We start from the raw sequence: 18,809 nt of genomic DNA, 5'->3' as shown, positions 1-18,809 counted from the left end.
ACAAAAAGCATTTCCTGAAAACAACTTTTCTCAGGAACAATTTCCATTTCCCAGTTCTGTGACCCTAAAATGCATGCCAAATGTCTCTAACAGTCAGTGTTTTATTTTATTTAGCTGAAAAGCAAATGACAATAAAATGAATATTTAAAGTGAAGTTCTGTTCTGAAAATATATCTACTTAATGCTAAAAAGATTCAGTTTCACAGAGCTGAAAACAATTAAGAACCAAATCAATTGGGAGAAGGAATTTAATCAGAAAAATGTGATGTTAAGTGGGAATTGTTGAAAAACATTTTACGCGTTGCCCCAAAACCACAATCCCACAATTGAGAAAGAAGGCAACATTGGTTAAAAAAAAAAAAAAAAAAAAAAAAAGACAACACTGGCTTGTGAGGGAAGTGAAGACAACTGTGAAAAATAAGAAAACCATATATAACTTAAGAAAGTGGAAACTGATAATAATGAATGAGAAGTGAGAAACTGTAGAAAACTGATAAGAAAAGCCAAGAGCTGAGGACAATGTATGGGCTGAAAACTTGAAGCTAATGAGAAGCAATTTCTCTCAATATAAAAAGAATAAATATAGCTCTTCTGAAGTTCTTGGTTGTATTAGCCTATCTCTGGATGGATGCGCTAGAGCAATCAACATCAATAGAAGAAAGCTCACGTTTGCCAATGTTTAGAGAAGTATTTGGCTGGACCAGATGCTGGTGGGGCTGTCAGCCTGGCAACAGCTCTGGGCAGTCACCTCCAAAGGCTGCTATGGCATGCAACGGATAGAGATTTAAGCAAAAGAAATATGATTAATGCTAATTCACATAGACTTAGGGAAAACAGAACATGTCAAACTGAGATTCATCTTTTTTCCTGAAATTACAAGTTTGATTGATAAAAATAATATTGGTGGTGTAACGTATTTAGACTTCTGCAAGGCAATTGACTTGGTATTGTATGACATTTTGATTAAGAAACTAGAACAATACACAATCAACATGGCACATATTAAATAGATTAAAAGCTGGCTGGGTGACGTGTCTCAGATGCAATTGTAAATGGGAACTCCTCACCCAGCAGGGGTGGATTTAGTGGAGTTCCCCAGGGGCTGGTTCTTGGCCCTACGCTATTCAATGTTTTTATCAATGATCTGAAAAAAATATTAAATCATCTGTGGTAAAGTTTGTTGATGACACTGATATTGTGAGACCAGCAAATAGAGAAGAAGCCAGATCACTGCTGCAGAATGGCCTGGGTCGCTGGATAAACTGGGCACAAGCAGATAGTTAATATAGCCAAATATAGTCATCCATCTAGGAACAAGGCAGCAGATTATCAGCCACATACACAAGTGAGGGTGCTCTGGCCTGCAAAGTGATGACTGGGAGACCCTAGGGAGTCTGGCAGAGCTCGCACGTGAAGGTGACCAAAAGGCCAGCTCATTCCCTGGGCAGCAGCCTCCAGGGCCAGCGGAGAAATTATACTACCCTGCATTTGGGTGCCTGTGTCCACCCAGCACCTGGTTCTGGTTCTCATCGGGCACCAGGATGTTGAGAGACCGGGGGAAGAGCTGTGAAGATGATTAAAGAGAACCAGCCTTGCAGTGAGAGACCTCCAGAACTCAATTTATTCTGCTTGACAAAAGCCAGGTGCTGGGGTATCCAGACCACATATATTTCCCCACAGAAGATTCTCGAACCTCGCAGACAGAGTTCTAGTATGATCCAATGTCTGGAACCTGAAGCGAGGCAAACTGAAACTAGTAATACGGCATAATGCTTACTGGCATACCAGCAAGGGTAATTAACCACTGTAACAAACTAAGGCAGAGAGGAATCTCCATCATCAGGAAATGTTACAACATGCTCGGTTGCTTGCTCTGATTCAGGCAGGAATAAATGTGGGCTTGGATCATACCTGGTAGCCAGACTAGATAGTCACAAATCTATCTGAAAGACTCTTTGTCCAAACAGTGATGGAAAGGAACTCTGAGAATGAAACCATCACTACTCTTGCTCACTCTGCTCGTATTTACAGGCACTGTTCCCTCTCAGTCATGCCTCACTGACAGCAAAAGCTTCAACATGGGCGTTTTTCCTGGTGATAAATTGCTACAAAAAAAGCGATGTCCATTTCTTAGACCTGCAGTGATGTTACAGAGCGAAAGAGGTGAATTATCACAGCAGCTTTGTTAAATCATGGAGCGTGGCAGACGTGCCTTCTCCTCCTTCCAGGACTCGCTCCTTAGGACCTGCTTGCCCTGGCAGCCTGTGACCCCCGAGTGGTTTGAATTTGATGCAGACACATAGTCCTGTGGTGGGACTGTGTCACTCACTGGACCCAAGGTTGCTGAACACGTCTCCAACAGGAAGGATCAATTATGGTAAATTTTAGAAGGGACAAACAGTCTGAAAGGTGACAGGCCGTGAATTTGGGAAGGGATGGAGAGCTGGCCGGGTGCACCTTTTACTGAGCATTGGGCAATCCCAGTGACTTTCTTCTGCTTCTGATACGTAACACCAGGGCATTTGTGGCCTCCACCTTACAGCTCCAATTCCTCTGCTTGCTTTTTTCATGACTCCCCTTTTCCATCCCCCTCCAAATGAACTTTCTACTAATTATTTTCTCAAAAAATAAGGCTTTATTCTTGACAAGATTTCTTGACAAATTCTTAGGGGTTTTTTTGTCCCAGATTAACTAAAAACTGGGCCTCCTCACAAAGCTTGGCTCTGTGCACTCCTACCTAAACTCTAATTTCCCCTAATCCTGCATGTTAAGCAGTCTGTCTTATTCCCTTTAGGCGTTCAAGCAGGGACACACTTGACTCGTGGTGGCCTAAACCCAGCTATTAACTTGCCATCTGACATCCTCTCCCACCCACGTCCTCCCTCCCTCCCTCCAGCACTGCTGCCTTCCCAGGTACTCACATATCATCACTGGCTCTTCAGCTGCACCCAACCTAGCTGCTCCTACCTACAGCATGTCCAGAGGACTGTCCTGTCGTCTGGCCGGGCTCTGAAGGCTCTCTGGGACCCCAAGCAGGGGAAGAGGTGCTGTCATCCATATGTCGTGACATGACAGGAATTGTTCACAAAATGGTTTTCCAGAAACATTGACCTCTCAAAAATGACAAGGATTGGACACATCCTGTTCTGGGGTCAGACTGCTGTGTCACTCTCCACACCTGGGTGAGCAGGTATAGCCTTTATAAACATCAGTGATGTTTAGGAAGCAATTCATCTCGCTCTAGGTAGATGTCTAAATAAGGGCTGACAATCCACTACTCAAAAATGTCAACTTCTGTGCAGTGAAACAGTGGCCAGGGACTCCTGGGTCTCCTGCACAGCTCTGCCCTGAGAAACAATGAAGTCTTTTCAGTACCTTGGAGCCAGGAGGACTGTGGCTCTGCCCAGCAATCGGAAATCTCTGCATCCTGCTCACAGTGAAGGCAGCTTCAGGAGGTGTGTAAGGACTGCAGAGCCAGAGCCTACACCTTCTGCAGAGCCAGAGCACGGAGTAGGTCACAGAAAGGAGCACAACCACGGCTACAGACAGCCAAGGCCTTCTTGCTCCATTTCATCAGGGTCTTGTGAACCCTTGTGAACAGCTGGAAGAAGGTGGCTTGCGGAAAAGCCAGCCCATGCAGAGGCTGTTATCCACACCATTGCAACAATGCAGAGGATGAGGGGAGGAGAACCAGGTCCTGGAGCCCTGCACACAACTGTTTGGCCTTCATCTGGCTTGCACAAGTCCCCTCTTCCCACTGCCCACCTGCCTGCAGCCACGGGGAAGAGGCAGGAAGGAAAGGGGCAGGGCACTTCTTGCCTTAACAGGGCAGAGGGCAGTCTAAAAGGCAGCTACAATTGTCGTCATTCCCAAGTGGAAAGAGCAGCTTCGGCTTGCTCCGGCTGCCTGTGTGCCAACATCAAACATGTTTTACAACTGACCTGCAAAGAATGTGTGTCACCGAAGAGGATATGTAGCCCTGGAGAACATAAAACACAGCTGCGTTGTTTAATAGAATCTCATCCACCAGATCGGAATAACAGGCAAAGATGATCTCAGGGAGATAATTCTACCAAGTGTGTTAGCAGGAACGATTCCGCTACCTTCGCCAGTGGAAGATTCTTATAAATTCACTCCTCCTGCCATCCTTTTGCAAAGGGTCAGAAGATGTACTGACAATAGCAGCATGCAAATATTTCAGAACTTGGCCACACGCTGAGCAAACACTCTGGATAGCTTCACGAGTAGATTAAAATGCCAGATCAGCGAGCAGTGGTGCACTTTAAATATGCTCACTAATTTATTAAGTTTATTCTTAGCAAGCTTGCAGACTTCAGAAAGTTAAATTTCTCAGTGACAAATGGCTGGGGAGTTGGGCAGCCAGAGTGTGCGTGCTGCAGTCGGATGGCCCCGGAGAAGGCAGTGCAGGAGAACAGATACCACCAAGTACACTGTACGGTCAAAATCCCCAACGGAAGAGCCTGCACGGGCTTATTGTCGAGACTGTGTATAGCTACAGAGTGCAAAACCAGGGCTCTTGGCACATCCTACTCTTCTCCAAAGAGCTGCTGCCTCCCACTCTGGGCTCAGACATCCCTTATCTCTTTCTCTAGGCCTGGCTGTGTGCTATGGGTTAACCGCTGCGAGCACCAGTCCTCAGTGAACTCTTTATGTCCTGGCTTCAATAAGAGTCCCTTGTGCTGTAGTAACAGCAGTGCTTCTCTTGCAGCAACAGGTCACCTCCTGCACCCAGGGCTGAGCCAAATGCACCTCCCCTCAGAGGAAACCATCTGCTGTGGTCCCAAATGACAACCCCGTCCCTTTTCCCAGGTGTCCTGATCCTGTTGCACCCAGGATCTCTCCACCCTTCCACCCTGTTTGCTCCCTGTGCTCAGCCCATAGGAGCCAGAGGCTTGGACGCAGGAGCCTACGGACGCCTCATCCAAGTCAAGCCTGGTGGGAGGTGTCTCAGACAGGACATGGCAGTTACTAGATACACCTCCAGGCAGCAGTCATGGGCCACTGCTGCCCCTCAGCCCTCTGCTTCCACTGCTCTCCACGGCTCTGCAGATCTGGAGTGGGGGCTGGACCGGCAGAGTTTCCTCACGAGTAAACCAGTGCTGGCACTGCTGCTCGAGATATATATTTTGCATCCTTCTTGTTGAAACTGAACTAAAGAGTGTGTTTAAGGACCCTTCTGAAAGGTCATGTGTGTACCTCTCACTATCACAAATCCCTGAAGATGAAGCATGACAGCAGGACAGAGCTCTGGGATGATGTGGAGAGTCCCATGCAGGTACGTTAATTCAACCTCTCGGGCCCTGGGAGGACCCCGGTGGCCCCACAGCACTGGGTGCCATGGGGACATGAGGCACTCCCTGCCAGGAGGTCCCTGAAACTCTTCTCTTCCCCCGAGCACCTTCTTCATGCCTGACTTGATCGCACCGCTAAAGAAAGAAGGAGACTTTTACTGCAGGAAAGAACAGCAGTGGGATGGGGATGCTCACAGCAGGGCTTGATGCTGGAGCCTCGTGGGACACAGGCCTGGAGACACCTGCCAGAAAAACCCCGGAGGAACAGAGACAGCACAGCGCAGTGGCACGGGGCTGTGTCAGCCACGTCACAAGGAATTTACCAAGCTCATATAACACCTAAAGGACCACTTTTATCATTTGAACTCCACTCAGCAGTGCGGCTGGAGGGAGCAGCAGGCCTGGCTGTGCTGGCAGCAGCTCGGCACTCCACGAGCTATTTGCAGCCTCTCCTGCACTTCACCACCACAGAAACACCAGGTGAGGGGAAGCCCCCGTGGCGCAGGGCTGCGCACGCTCGTGCAGCGGAGAGAGGCAATCTCCTGGGAGGGAGCAGTTTGTCAGCCTTGGGCTCGGGGACTCCGTACGGCATGCCGGGACGGCTCCTCGGGGTGGTGATGACAGCCGCTGGTGGAGATGCCTACGTGCTGTTTGTGGAGCAGAAATAAGACCCCGCGAGTTTTCCAGGGACAGAACACAGTGGGGTCCTTTGAGCTGGAGCTCGCAGCTATGTGAGGCTGTTTCACAGCATTTGCCACATCTCTGGGGAGTTATTATTCATCGTCCCACTTCAGAAAGGAGTCGAGCCTCTTCTTCTAACACTGGGAGGGAAAAGACTTTCCCAGGAATGTTTCCTGAGCTGAGAGCAAATCCCACATGGCATTGCAACCCTCCGACAACTGCAAATGCATGTTATTGTTACTTGCACTCCAAAACGAGCTGTTGGACCCAAGGCAATACGTGCTGCTGCTGGTAGTTAAACAAACTCCATATGCCCCGTCCAGCAGCTGGCTGGCCGATGTCAGAGCCCTGTGAAATGACCTGCTCTGACAGGCCTTCTCCTAGTGATCCACTTTGATTTATTGCATTAGCCTGCAGTGCAGATAGGGAACATCACGCACAGACATGTGCTGGATCTGGATCCACACCCAATTGGGTCCATGTGCTCTCTTCAGATTTTTCATCCCCAGGTCTCTCTGCATTTCAGCAAGTCCCTGTAAGAATGCCTTGAAACTGGCTCCTACTGCGAGATGCTCAGCCCCATTTCCTGATCATTTGCCCTACCTCAGCAGCAATTTAGCTTCTAGAAACGCAGAAAAGTTGTAAAACCCAGTCAGTTTGGGAGTAATACGCTATAATGCACTGTGGGAGCAGCATCACCCTGTTGCTCACAAACTCATCCTAAAAGCAGAGAAGCCTTTCTAAATAAGAGCATGCCAGACTGCCATCCTCAATAGTCCATAGGCGCTTTGTTTTCTTCCCCTCCGCTGGATACAGCAGCATGTGGGGATGGATTAGCCTTGGGAGGCCTGAAAAATAATGTAAAGGATAACACCAGCTCTGCAGTTAATGGGATTGGAGGGCTATAAGAAGAGAAGAAAGCCCTGGGGTCTGGTCCAGGGGGACACAGAAACTAGGTGTGAGCTGCTGCGCTTGGGTGACAGCTCTGAGGGCTCAGGGACACTTTGCTGCAGAACAGCCCCCTGGGCAGCAGGGCTGGCACTGTAGGCACACCACTGGGGAAGGCGGGACACTGAACCAGAGCGAGCCAGAGTGAAATATGGCAGGTTTCTGCAGGTCTTGTCTTTGCTCAGTGTTTCCCAGGGCAGAGCCACACAAACTCTCCTCCAGGCAACCCTCAGCACCCACTGCATGCAGGGCTGGGACGAGGTTGGGCAGTGGCACAGAGGGGACAGGGGATCCTGAGCCCACACTGATGCCGACGGAGAGCACAGCAACGGCTTTGCACAAGCTCTAACAGGGCAAGAGGGATGTTACAAAGGGAACATTGCAGGCTGCCAGAAACCTGACTTAGGTGTATGGTGAGCTCACAGGTGTGTCCTAGATATTTAATGGGAATGGAGAATATCAGGCAGAGTGGACATCATTCATGCTGCTAACGTGCAGAAAGAGACAGGCAGACTTCCCCATGAGAGGTCAGAGCCTGCCTGTGGGCTGGAGGATGCTCACCGTGATACACAGTGCCAACCAGAGGTCCTTTCTCCCTCCTGAGCAGAGTCCCCAGGGACAGATGATGAGGGACCTCCCTGGGCACATGCTCAGCACTGGCAACACTGGTGAGTGTCCGACGGGGGTCAGCACAGAGCTGCCACAGGTCCCACGTCTGCCTCGGGGCTCCCAAAGAGCAGCTCTTGGCAACCCAGGGTCTCCCGCTGCCTGCACCCTGCAGTGCTGGGACAGATCCAGGGAAGAGCAGGAGCTGTGGGAGTCGGGGTGCACCAGGCTGGGCTAGTCCCTAGCCAGCATGAGGGGTAGGTGGGAAAGCCTGCTCATTTTAGCCTGGATTTTATTTTAGTTCGTTTCACTCCTTCCCAGCTCTGCAAAGGCATCTATTGGTCCTTCAGCACACACCTGCAGGCCCAGCGGGGATGCCCCATTGGTTGACACCAGGAATCTCACTGCACAGTGTGCTGGTAGATGGGCAAACCTCCCAGCAAAAACAATCCGCCTGGGAGGCTGACTGTTCTCCATCAGGCAGAGCTCTGTCTGCAGGGGAGAAACTTGACCCGCAGCATGAAGCACACTCCATGAAGCAGAGTCCCACCGCCATCCCTGCAGCAGAGGCAGCAGAGCCCACACCCCAGTGCTCGGAGAGAGGGCACAGCCCCATTCCCGAGGGTGCTCATGGCTGTCACACCCTCATGATGAGGTCCAGAGCCAGGAAGTCCCTGGGGACAGCTGATAAGCCCTCTGCATCTGTTCCAACAGTGCCCGTGAAAGCAGGGTGTATTTTTGGCTTGAGGTTGGGACATAAATCAACATGAGTCAGAAAAGGCAGACGTACAACCCCTGCCCTGGTGCCTTCTCCAGGACAATGCCAACAGCACCAAACTGGTGGCTCCCGTGTGCCTGGGACACATTGCACAATGGACATAGGTGGGTCCCACAGAATCACGAAGGTCACTGCACTGGCTATTCTGGCTTCTTCCCAGAGAATTATGAAGGTCACTTCACTGGCTCTTCTGGCTTCGGGATCATGTGCCAAGCACTAGTGTGTGGAAGGGGACAACCCTGAAAGCAGGATTACCTATGTGCTCTGTGAACCCCAAGAGAAGAGCGTACTGACTGAGGAGGCATGTGCACCACACACAGAACAACCTGGAAGATCCAGACAGCATGGTCCCACCTGAGGGTCTCAGAAATTACCTCATAGTTTAAACTAAACCATTAGCACCTGAAGAGCAGCACCAGCTGGCAGGACTGGAGATAACCACAGCAGGTCATGGTGAGGCCACATGCAGAAACCCTTAGCCATGAGATCCCACCTTGGGGCCATGCAGACACAGACATGTAGCTAGAAGCTCCCAAAGGAGTACCCTCTGATGTCTGGATGAACCATTCCCACGTATGTTGCCCCATGTCCACAGCTACCCCTGCAAGCCAGAAGCCTCCATGTCCTGGCAGCTGGTTGTAGGTGTAGAGCAGGCAGGGTCTGCACTGCCAGAATCTTCCCCCACCCACGTATCAGTGCTTGGACATGACCACAACCTCTCCCCTCGCCTCCCCTGATTGCACTCCTTTCACCATCATCTCTGGGACTGAAAACCATTTAGGAGGTGGTTCAGAAGGAAGGACAAGAATGGAGGGTCCCTCTCCCTGCCTGTCTCATGAAACTAGAACTCCTGGCTGCAGAACGCCCATCCCTGCTTCAAGGCAAGTGTCAGATGAACCAGCTCGCCTGGGAAGCAGGGGGTATAGGTTGAGACCCACTACCACCTATGGTGAAGCGAATGAACATCACAGAGATGGCAACAGCCCTACCTCCAGACTGCAAGGCTGTCAGCAGGCACGTGGAGCCACAATGACTTGGGAGGAGTGCTTAGGATCCCACTGCTGAACGTGAGTGCCTTTGCAGCTCATGTGCAGTTTGGACAATTGCAAAACAGATGTGCTTCTGCGGGAGACAGAGTATGGCTGAAGTCTCAGGCTTTTCAGACTCAGCAGGGAGATCTGCCACCCTTGGATTGCCTGAACCAGAAGAATTATGAACTTGCCTTCTGTCCCCTTCCAGAAAGGTCCTGCCTGTAACTCACCACAACAGTGCTATTGCAAGTCTGAACAGCAAGGAACTGGACACCATGACCCCATGCAGTCTTTTTCCTGTTTCCCAGCTATCAGCTCACTGCTCTTCTCCCGACTTCCCACACAGGGGCTTGAAGTTGGACATAGTCTCCACATCTGATGCCTTGGTTCGAGGCACCTCCCGACTCCCAGTCCCGTGGTGGGCATGGGTTCTTGAGAGCCTGGGAAGGAGGCTGGCAGGAGAGGTGGGCTTTGGGAGAGTTTCTAAAAGACAAGTTTGTCTATGCAGTGTCTACCCTCTGGGAGCCAGCCAAGTGCAAGGAAACACGAGGCTGACTGCTTTTGTGGGGCACACAGCTGGGGCTGGAGGAGGCCAGGCAACTTCATGGAGGAGCAGGGGGAAGGGGCAGGCAGGAGAGCCGATGGCTTGGCACCGGTGCCTCTTACTTCTGCTCCACTGTTTGCAAGGGCCTGTGCCGTATCCCTGAACCATCCTCCAGCAGAGCTGTGCTGATGGGCCCACAGGGGCTGGCACCATGAGCAATGTCCCCAGCTGTGCTCCCCCAGGAGCAGGGGACCATCTGCCAACTGTCTGCACCCGACAGCCAGCCTGTGCTGGAGGACACGCACAACCAGCTTGCCGGGAGATCAAAGGCAGGTGGGGAGGTGACTTATAACCCTGCCACAGATGTGTCACATCTGGCAGAGCAACATCCCAGTGGGTCCCTGCCCTTCATCTCGGGAAGCTCTGACCTGTGTTTGCACCCCTGGTCCAAGGTATCCCTAACTCATAGGGTGCATGCATACCCTGAACCCAAGAGCATGGACTGGATCTCTTTGCCATCTAACAGCCAGTACATTCACTTAGCTGCTCTCCAATAACAGGCAAGAAGGCTGTCCCGGGTTTGAGTGAGTGGTAGGGTTTTTGGGCCTCTGAGCTCAAACCACAACAAAGGCCAAGAAATAAAGCAGGTACATTCCGGGAATACTGCAGCAGCAAACACTGCATGAATCACGTCACAGCAGCGTCTTCTTCCCAAAAGATGTGCTTGTCCACCCGGAGTGGGCAGCCCACCTTTGGAGCTCAGCCTTTTGATCAGGACACAGGTCCTCTACACCAGGGGTGGTGAAGGAGCAGGATAACAGTCAGGCAGAGAGAGGCTTATCTTCAGCTGTGACATGGGGAAGAGCCACACAGTGTCTCCTGGCCTGCATCCCTCCTCCACCAGTAACCTCAGCTGCTCATCAGCATCAAACCAGCTCCACAGGTCTTAGCACAGGGGACAGCTTCTGCCACAACCCACGATCCTTCTCTGTTCTTCTGAAATGTCCCTACCTGATTGCCAGTGGGGTTTAACGTGGCCACATGCAAAATGGAGTGACCCTGGAGAAAACCAGCAATGTGTCAAGGTTGCAGGAAGGGACGCTGTGAAAACTGATTGAGTAGGAGCTCTGAACGTGGCAATGTGGCTTGGACAGCAAATATACCACAGAGAAAGACATCCAGAAGTAGAGACATCATTACTGGTCATTGTTCCTACATGACAGGAGGGATGCTGGACCATGGGAGCAGGTTCAGAGAAGAGCTACAAGAATGATTTGCAACCTAGAAAATTGCAGTGCCCCGAAGGTAGAAGAAACCCAGACTCTTCTCCTGATGCTGGGCAAAGCTAAAACAAGACTTTGTCCCACTCAGGAAGCACCTGGCGGGCAGCATTCCAGCCCTAACCAAAATGAGCTCCATCTGAGCATGAGCACTTGCAAATGAGAAAGCAAAGTGCCTGTTGCAAATGGTGTGGCTGCTTACTCATCCAAACCAGCTCTGACATGGAGAGGGGGGGTTTTCTCAGCTGGGGTCACCCAGATCTGCTCTGCCCATGGCTGCAAGGCAAGGGAGCACAGGAGGGAGTGTCACCCAAGGAGCAGGCTGGCCTCCGTAGCCGTAAAAGATGGGACTGGTTCTCCTGCCTCCCTGGCCCCTTCTGGCAGCAGTAACCATCCACGCAGTGCTGCAGAGGGAAGGAAGGCACCAGGGACCAGGGCGGCAGCCGTGGGGAGGCGGCGATGTTATTTGGAGGTGGGGGTGAGCACAGGAGGTCCCATCTCCTTCCTCTCCGGGGGGACTGTGCCAGACCAGTGAGGTCTCTGCTGGTTTCCTCTTGGCTGTCAGGCTGCAAGCGCGTTGCAGCAGCCGTGCCAGGCTTTTAACGCGAGCACAAGCGCCTGCACAGCGGGCCTGGGCCGGCTTGGCTGGCCCCCAGCCCTGGCTGCCATAAAACAGGAAATAAGGCAATTGGAGCGAGACCACAGCGACCACCAACCAGCTGCCACTGGCAGCGACGGGGCAGCGGCCCCCTGCCAGGCACGGGCAGGCGGCAGCGCATCACCCCGTGCCCACCCAACCCGAATGCGCTGGCAGCCCCTGGTGCAGCTGGGGCGTGCACAGAGGAGGATGAGGATGGGGAGGAGGCCACGGGCCTCACCCTCCTCAGATGCTCCGGGGGAGCAGGGCAGCCAGGACCCCCGGGGATGCTGCGCGCAGCAGACAGCACAGCCCCACTTGCAGAACAGTATGGAGTTTTCTGCTGGTTACATGTTTTATGAAAAGTTGTTGGCAAAAATGTGCATTTTCTTTGGCTGCATTTTGCAAAGATTTGGCAAAAATGGAACGTTAGTGTCTCCCCTTGAGAGAACTTTATTGAGTGGAACAAAGTCGGATATTTTTAGCTACCCATTGTTAGCTGAAGAACAAAGCCATAACTAAGATATTTTGTCTCTTACACTGAAACGGGACTATCAGACAAATCCATGTACAGTCATATGTGGCTGCCCATTCAGATGGAGCACGAGAGGGAAATTATTTTTAGCCTGTACACTCCACACAACAACCACATTTCCCTTCCCCTTCATGATGGACCACCAAAACACATGGACAGCACCAGAGAGAGCAGCATCAGAGAGGGGGACATGGGGCCACTGACTTAGGCTGTCCCTTGGGCCATTTGACAAATGACATTTATAGGAGAGATCAGGTCATGCAATACTAAAAAAAAAACCCAACACTTTACTTTTTCTGCCTTTTTGGTTTTTCTTTCTTTTACTTTTTTTTTTTTTTTTTTTTCACACAGGGCTGAAATGATGCGTTTTACCAATAGACAACAGGAAATAGTCAACCAGGACCCAGATGAATCTCAGCAAATCAGCAGTTGTTATGCACAGATCTATAACCTGAACCCTCATCACTTTTCCAAAAAACCATGTACATGCCCTGAGGGCTGTGCTGATGAGGAGGGAGGTGGCCCACAGGCAGCACTGGGTCACGCAGACTGCGAGGAGGAGAGGGAACTGGCACAGCCCTGTCCTGGCAGCTGCTGCCTCTGGCACAGTTGAACTGGGCTGGAAGTGTAACCGTTTTGGGGCTGCCAAGGTGATGCTTTTGAAAGCATTAACCCTGAAACACCAGAAAGCCCTGCACGAGGCTTACAAAACCTCCCCCTGAGTGCTTTAGTGCCCAACAAATGACATCAGTAGTTTATGACTGGCATCATTTTGCGTTGCGTTCATTTAAAAGAAACAAAGCGGTCCATAAATGCCCCGGATTTCTGAGCGTGAGTGGTGCTGGGAGCTTTTGCTAAACAATTTTTGTGGGTTGCATCGGTGAGTCACAGAGAAGTTGCATTAAACGGCTGAGCATTTAGTGCAACCAGAATGACCCTCCGCAGTTAATGGAGCCGTGGCACGGTCCTCCTGACAAAGCGGGGGCAAGAGGAATAAAAGCAGGGTGCCATGGCACAGCCTGACCTGCCGGAGGGACGCCCTCTCCACCGGCTGGGGTGGGGGGATTAGAGTAACCATCAGAGCAGCCTCCAAAGGGCGGCGGCAAAGCGAGAGCCTTTGGGAACCTCACATGGCCCTTCACCATCACCTTCCCTGAGCAAAGCCAGCCACTGCATCCTCTCCACGTGTCCCTGCCAGCCTCTGCAGGCCGGCCAGCTCTTGATTTGCTAAACGCACCTTGTGCCTGCTCCCCAACAGCTGCCACGCTCGTGTTGGACTGCACACAGTCCACGACCTGCCAGGTGCAGGCGGCCCCAGGGCCCCACGCAGCAGAAGCAGCAGGTCGCAGCAAGGGTTGGCTGTGCTCCGTCTGCCTAGAGATGCTGCAGCACGTAGGGGCCATGGGTAACCAGCACCAACCACGCACATGGGAAAGCAGGTAGAAGAACAGAAAGACATTAAGTAGGAAACGTAAATTACCTGCAAACTTTTCTGCTGAGCTAGTGTCCTGGAGGAGATGCTGCTTTTGTGACTCCTTGCTTTCTCCGCAGATTAGGGCTGCTTTTATCAGGGAGCAGTGATTGTTTTTATAAACTTGAAGCACAGTAAGAACTGGTTTAAAATAGAGTGAAAGGAGCTGGTGCGGGTGGAATTAGACAAACTCTGAGAGCTGCTTTTCCAAAAATAAATTAACTTCTTGCAGCCCGCGGAGCTGAGGAAGGGAGGCCGGGGGCTGGCCGGGCAGGCGTGCGGGGCGGCGGGGGGCTGGCGGGGGGGTCCCCCTTTGCCCGGCCCCAGCTGAGGGGGGGGATGGCATCCCCGGGGTGGGGGCAGCGAGCGGGGCCGGGGAGCGGGCCCTCCCCGCCTTGTGCCCGGGGGGGGGGCAGCGGCTGGGGGAGAGGGGGCGGCCCCAGCGCGGAGCCCCGGGGGGGCTGCCCGGCGCCAAGCGACCGCCCCCCCCCCCCCCCGACCCCTCCCGCCCGACACGGGGCTCTCCGGGCGCCCCACGCCGCGGCCCGGGCCCGCGGGCTCCGCTCTGGCCCCCGCAAGAGTTAAGGAAGAGGAGGAGCCTGGCCCGGCGGGGCTGGGAGGGCAGCGGCAGCAGCCGCCCTGCCTTGGGGTGGGGGTCCCCCGCTCCGCATCCCCCACCCGCCCTGGCACCCCCGGGCCCGCGGCCTCCCGCACTGGCCACAGCCCACCCCCCCCCTTCTTATCCCTGCACCCCTTTAAGTGTCGGGGTGTTGGGAACGGGGGACGCTGGCAGAGCCCTCCCCCAGCAGCGGGGAGCTGGGCAGGGATCCTAATGGTGAGTTCTGTGTCAGTCCCCGGCGGGCTCAGGGCTTTACACCCCCCCCGCTTTGCCCAGGGAGGCCGGTCTGGAGGAGCGGAGAAACAGGGACCCCCCCGCGCTGCAAACCGCGCGGGGTTTGCTGAGCTGGAGCTGGCTGCAGCTCGCGTCCCGAGTCCCAGCGCCGGGGGCTGGCCAGGCCACCCAGAGGTCCCAGCCCCGGGTAACTGAGACCTCGAGGGTTTCCCTGGGGTCAGCCCAACATCTCCAGTGACGCCGTCGCCTTGAGCAGAGCAGCCTCCGGTCACCGAGCCAGCATGTGTATATCGGCTGTGAAACCCCGGACACCGGTGGGGGAGAGACATAACCCTGCACCAAGAGCTCTCCTGACAGGCAGGTCCTGGGCACTGAACACCCCGAGATCGGACCCCCCTTTACTTTCTTTTGGGGGACATTCATCGCTGCCCCAGCAGGTATGAGACGTGTCCTTACAGACACAACACCCCCCACCCTCCAGACCCTCAAATTTGCAGAAGCACCAGGCTACGGTCAAGGGGTACCAAAGGCAGTTTTGGGGAGCACCACTGACTGGGGGAGGGGAAAGAGACAGGGAATGGAAAGGAGAAGGGGGTGCTCACAGACCCTGTTCTCCTGTGTCCCAGGGACACAGCCCCACCTCGGGGATGGAGCTGCTCTTTATCATGTTTGCTGCATTAGCAGGTCCCAAAGGACTTGATTTCTCCAGGCTTGGTCCTTGGGAGTGAGGAATGAATGGCTGCTGAATGCCCTTTGACTTCACCTATGCATGAAAACCATCAAAATATCACCTGCCCACCTCTAAAACCCCTTTCTGGGGCTTAGGCTAGCCTAGGCCACCCCGCTCAGCTGAGCTGGGGTAAGCCATGCCAGTGTAGCCTATAATACTTTACCATCCCTCAAATCAACTGTTTCCCTTTCAATCTCAGTGCCTGGCTGAAGCCTGGAGGTTTCCAGGCTCTTGCTGTTGGGAAGGGAACCTGGATGGAGAAAGGGTCTTTGCAGGTGCAGTCTTCATCACTTGGGCTAGATAGTGTTTTCTGGACAGAGGAGGAGCCCATGAGGCTGTGTCCCTGCTCAGGCTGTATCTCTTTTCCCTCCTAACACCAAGCCCCAAAGGCTCCCTGCCTGTGCTCCTTGTGCCTCTTCTGCTTCTGCCCTACACATCCTCTCCCTGGTGCTTTCTCCTAATTGATAAAGAACAGAATGACATCCACCCACTGATGCCCCATGGGTGCCACTGCTGTGCCGTGTGCTGGGGACAGTGCTGGTGGCAGTTTTCTTCCCCACCTCAAACTTTCACCCTTCCAAAAAAAAAAAAAAAAAAAAATTACTGTAGTATTTTCTGACACCAGCAGGTAATTTCCTTAGAGAAAACCCCTCTTCCAACCAGCATCCAGCCCAAGGGCAGCCTTCCCTGGGCGGGCAGGATGCAGCTCCCCTGTGAAGGGAAAGTCCTTTTTCTTCTATTTATTTATATCCATCTCACTGTAAACTCACCCGCCAGCGAACCTGATGTTCATACTAACAAACACGTCTCTTTGGTCTGTGCAGAAGTTGCTGGCCAGGCAGACATATGTAGCAGGGGGACCTCCCCCAGCCCTTCCCCAGTGCTTCCATAAATCCTCGGGTCCCACCAGGTTTGTTTACATGGCAGCTTGTAAGTGAAGCCTTTTCAGCAAAGCAACTCCTGATCTAGAAGAGACCTAAGCCAGAGACTCAAAAAGGCCCACACCAATAATCTACTGGGCACAATGATCTCTGTGGAAGTTACTTTAATATCTCATCCAGACACTCTGCCCAGGAGAGGTCAGTTTGTATTATGTTTGGACAGGGCAGAGCTACAGTCCAGAAAGTGTTCTTTAGGAGTAGGAGGATTTTAGAACAGGGACACAAAGGGAAACAGTGACATTTCCGAGGTGGGGAGGTGAGTGTTTCTCTACTAATGGGCTCTATAGCACCTGTATTGTTATTTAGGCTGCCATCATTAGGGTTCAGAGTTAACAGTCCACATCAGGCAGTGAAACAACTCGCGCTTCTCTGAGCTTTCTTCCAAGCCATCTCCTGTGCCGCTCTGCATGCTCAGGGGTGCTCAGGCTTCGCTCGGGATGGGGAGACCAGGGCTGTCCCAGGGGTTCACCAGGGGGAAGCGGGATACAGAGGCTGGATCTGGCTGCACCCCAGATCCAGGCAGGTGCTGGGGATGTGACCTGGGGTGTCTGGCACTGCACGTGCCTCACTGGTTTTCCATCCAGCGTCAGCCTCCCAGCACCATGCTGGCTGTGTATCAGACAGTTTACTTTAGCCACTGAGGAGGGGGGTGGAGGGCAGGGGCTGGAGGAGCAGGGGCTGAGGCTGTGTGGGCGGGAGGGGGGGCCATCAGCCCCTGCCTCCAGTGTGTGTGACACGCGTTTGGTGTCACCCGAGTGGGAGAGCTGCAGGCAGGGTGAAATATGAGCTGTGGGTTCCCAGCTGCAGCTGGAGGAGTTCATCCTGCAGCCTGGCCCTGTTCCCTCTCCAGGGCAGGAGGAGCAAGTCAGCAAGAGCCGATGTGGATCCCAGTGTGCAGCCACGCTGCCCTGAGCGGGGCCAGACCTCGGCCAGCCGGGACGGCCCTGTGGCCATGGGGCTGAGCCCTGACCACGCTCAGCGCCGGGGCAGCTCCGGGGGAAACGCCACCATCGCGAGGTTCATGGTCTCAGCCTGGCTCCGGATGCTGCCAACAACTGTGCAGGGTGACTCTTCCTCACAGCCCTTATATCTCAGTTGCTCCTGTGGTGCTGGAAGGGTTATTATCCGGCATCCAGCCTCCTGATTCTGTGCCCCGTGCACAGGCAGATGCATGCACCCACGTTTATTGATCATCTTGGCACATCATCTCATTCACATCCGCAACCCAGCCCAGCAGCCAGGGAGCTTGCAGTGGTTGCAATCCTACAAAGGGCTGGTGGGCTGTGGTGCGGCCCCACTGACGAAGCTCAGGGCCTGCCAGTGCTGCTGCAGGGGAATTGCTCAAACCCAGGATGCTGGTGCTGGTGCGAGGAGGTCAGGTAACTGCCTGGATGCTCCGAGCATGGTACAGCACGGCTCGGCTCGGGAGCGGACAGCCCTGGGTTCCTGTGCATTTATTTCAGCCGTGCAGGTGTGCAATGAGCGAGGCCTCAGGGTGATGGGGTCTGTGGATTGCTGTGCAGCACTGGGGGGGCGGGGGTGAGTGGGGCGGTGTGGGTGGAGGCACTCGCGTGGGGCTGGGGCAGGCGGCTCTGTGAGCAGCACACCAGGGCACACGCCACCCAGAGACCACAGCCCCTGCTTCAACCTCTATCCCCACCGAGCACCACGGGCACGGGGAGGGGGGCTGGATGAGTCAGGCAGCCAAAAGCCTGTGCTGGGGCTGCTCCTCCTGCACTGCCGTGTTCTCCTGCTGTGCTGCACCGAGCCCCAGCCCACCAGGAAAGCGCCTTCCCTGACTGCAATCTGAGCGGATGGAGGGGGACAGGCTGGAGCCTGTCCCTAGTATACTCTAAACAAGAGAAAAAAAAAGGAAAATAAAAAGTATAAAGGAATAAAAATGACTTTTCAGTGTCTGTGGAGCCTGAAGCCACCATCCAAGGGAAGATACAGGAGCACTGGGTGCCTGTTGTGGGCAGTCTTAGCAGCTCTGGACACCATGATTCAAAATCCACGCGCATGTATGAAGCAGAGATGGGATCCCTGGTCCTGGCGGGCCAGTGGCAGGGCTGGATGCAGCAGTCGTGCCCTAACACACATAGTAGGTTCTTCACCCCACATCCTGCCTTTTCTGAGGGGTACAAATACTTCCCTTAGACACCCAGCCAGCCCTAGGGAACACAGGGATGCTCTCCTGCATCAGGTCACTGTGCCCAAAGGCTAATTCTCTCATTCGGCAATGGGAATTGGGCACCTCCCATGCTGATGGCACCTGCCCGTGCACAGACAGCAGGCTGGGGCAGCACTTGTCCGAGGGACACCCTGGAAACCGGTGCAGCCACTCCTCTGTGGTGAGAAGGGGCTGCTGGCAGCTGGAGGGACCCTGCTCCCTCCCAGCCTCACTGCAGCCAGCGCAGGGCTCGGCACCGGGCGCGTGGGGCACCGTGGATGCAGCCGACAAC

General features: G+C 53.7%; 1 protein-coding gene across 5 annotated transcripts in view; it reads right to left on the bottom strand.

Annotated features, from left to right (window-relative positions):
- Positions 1-13,955, bottom strand: part of MYOCD (myocardin) — a 258,762-nt gene extending 244,807 nt beyond the window's left edge. For all 5 annotated transcript variants that reach the window (XM_032992119.2, XM_032992120.2, XM_032992122.2 and 2 more), the window contains exon 1: positions 13,833-13,955. The gene's annotated coding sequence lies outside the window, so the exon portion shown is untranslated. The remainder of the gene's footprint in view (positions 1-13,832) is intronic.
- Positions 13,956-18,809: the final 4,854 nt, after the last annotated feature.

Source organism: Tyto alba, unplaced genomic scaffold (assembly GCF_018691265.1).
Source record: "Tyto alba isolate M040663 unplaced genomic scaffold, T.alba_DEE_v4.0 Super-Scaffold_39, whole genome shotgun sequence".
Classification (NCBI taxonomy): domain Eukaryota; kingdom Metazoa; phylum Chordata; class Aves; order Strigiformes; family Tytonidae; genus Tyto; species Tyto alba.
The sequence above is the reverse complement of the archived record's forward strand: the minus strand, read 5'-3'. Positions and strand labels throughout refer to the sequence as shown.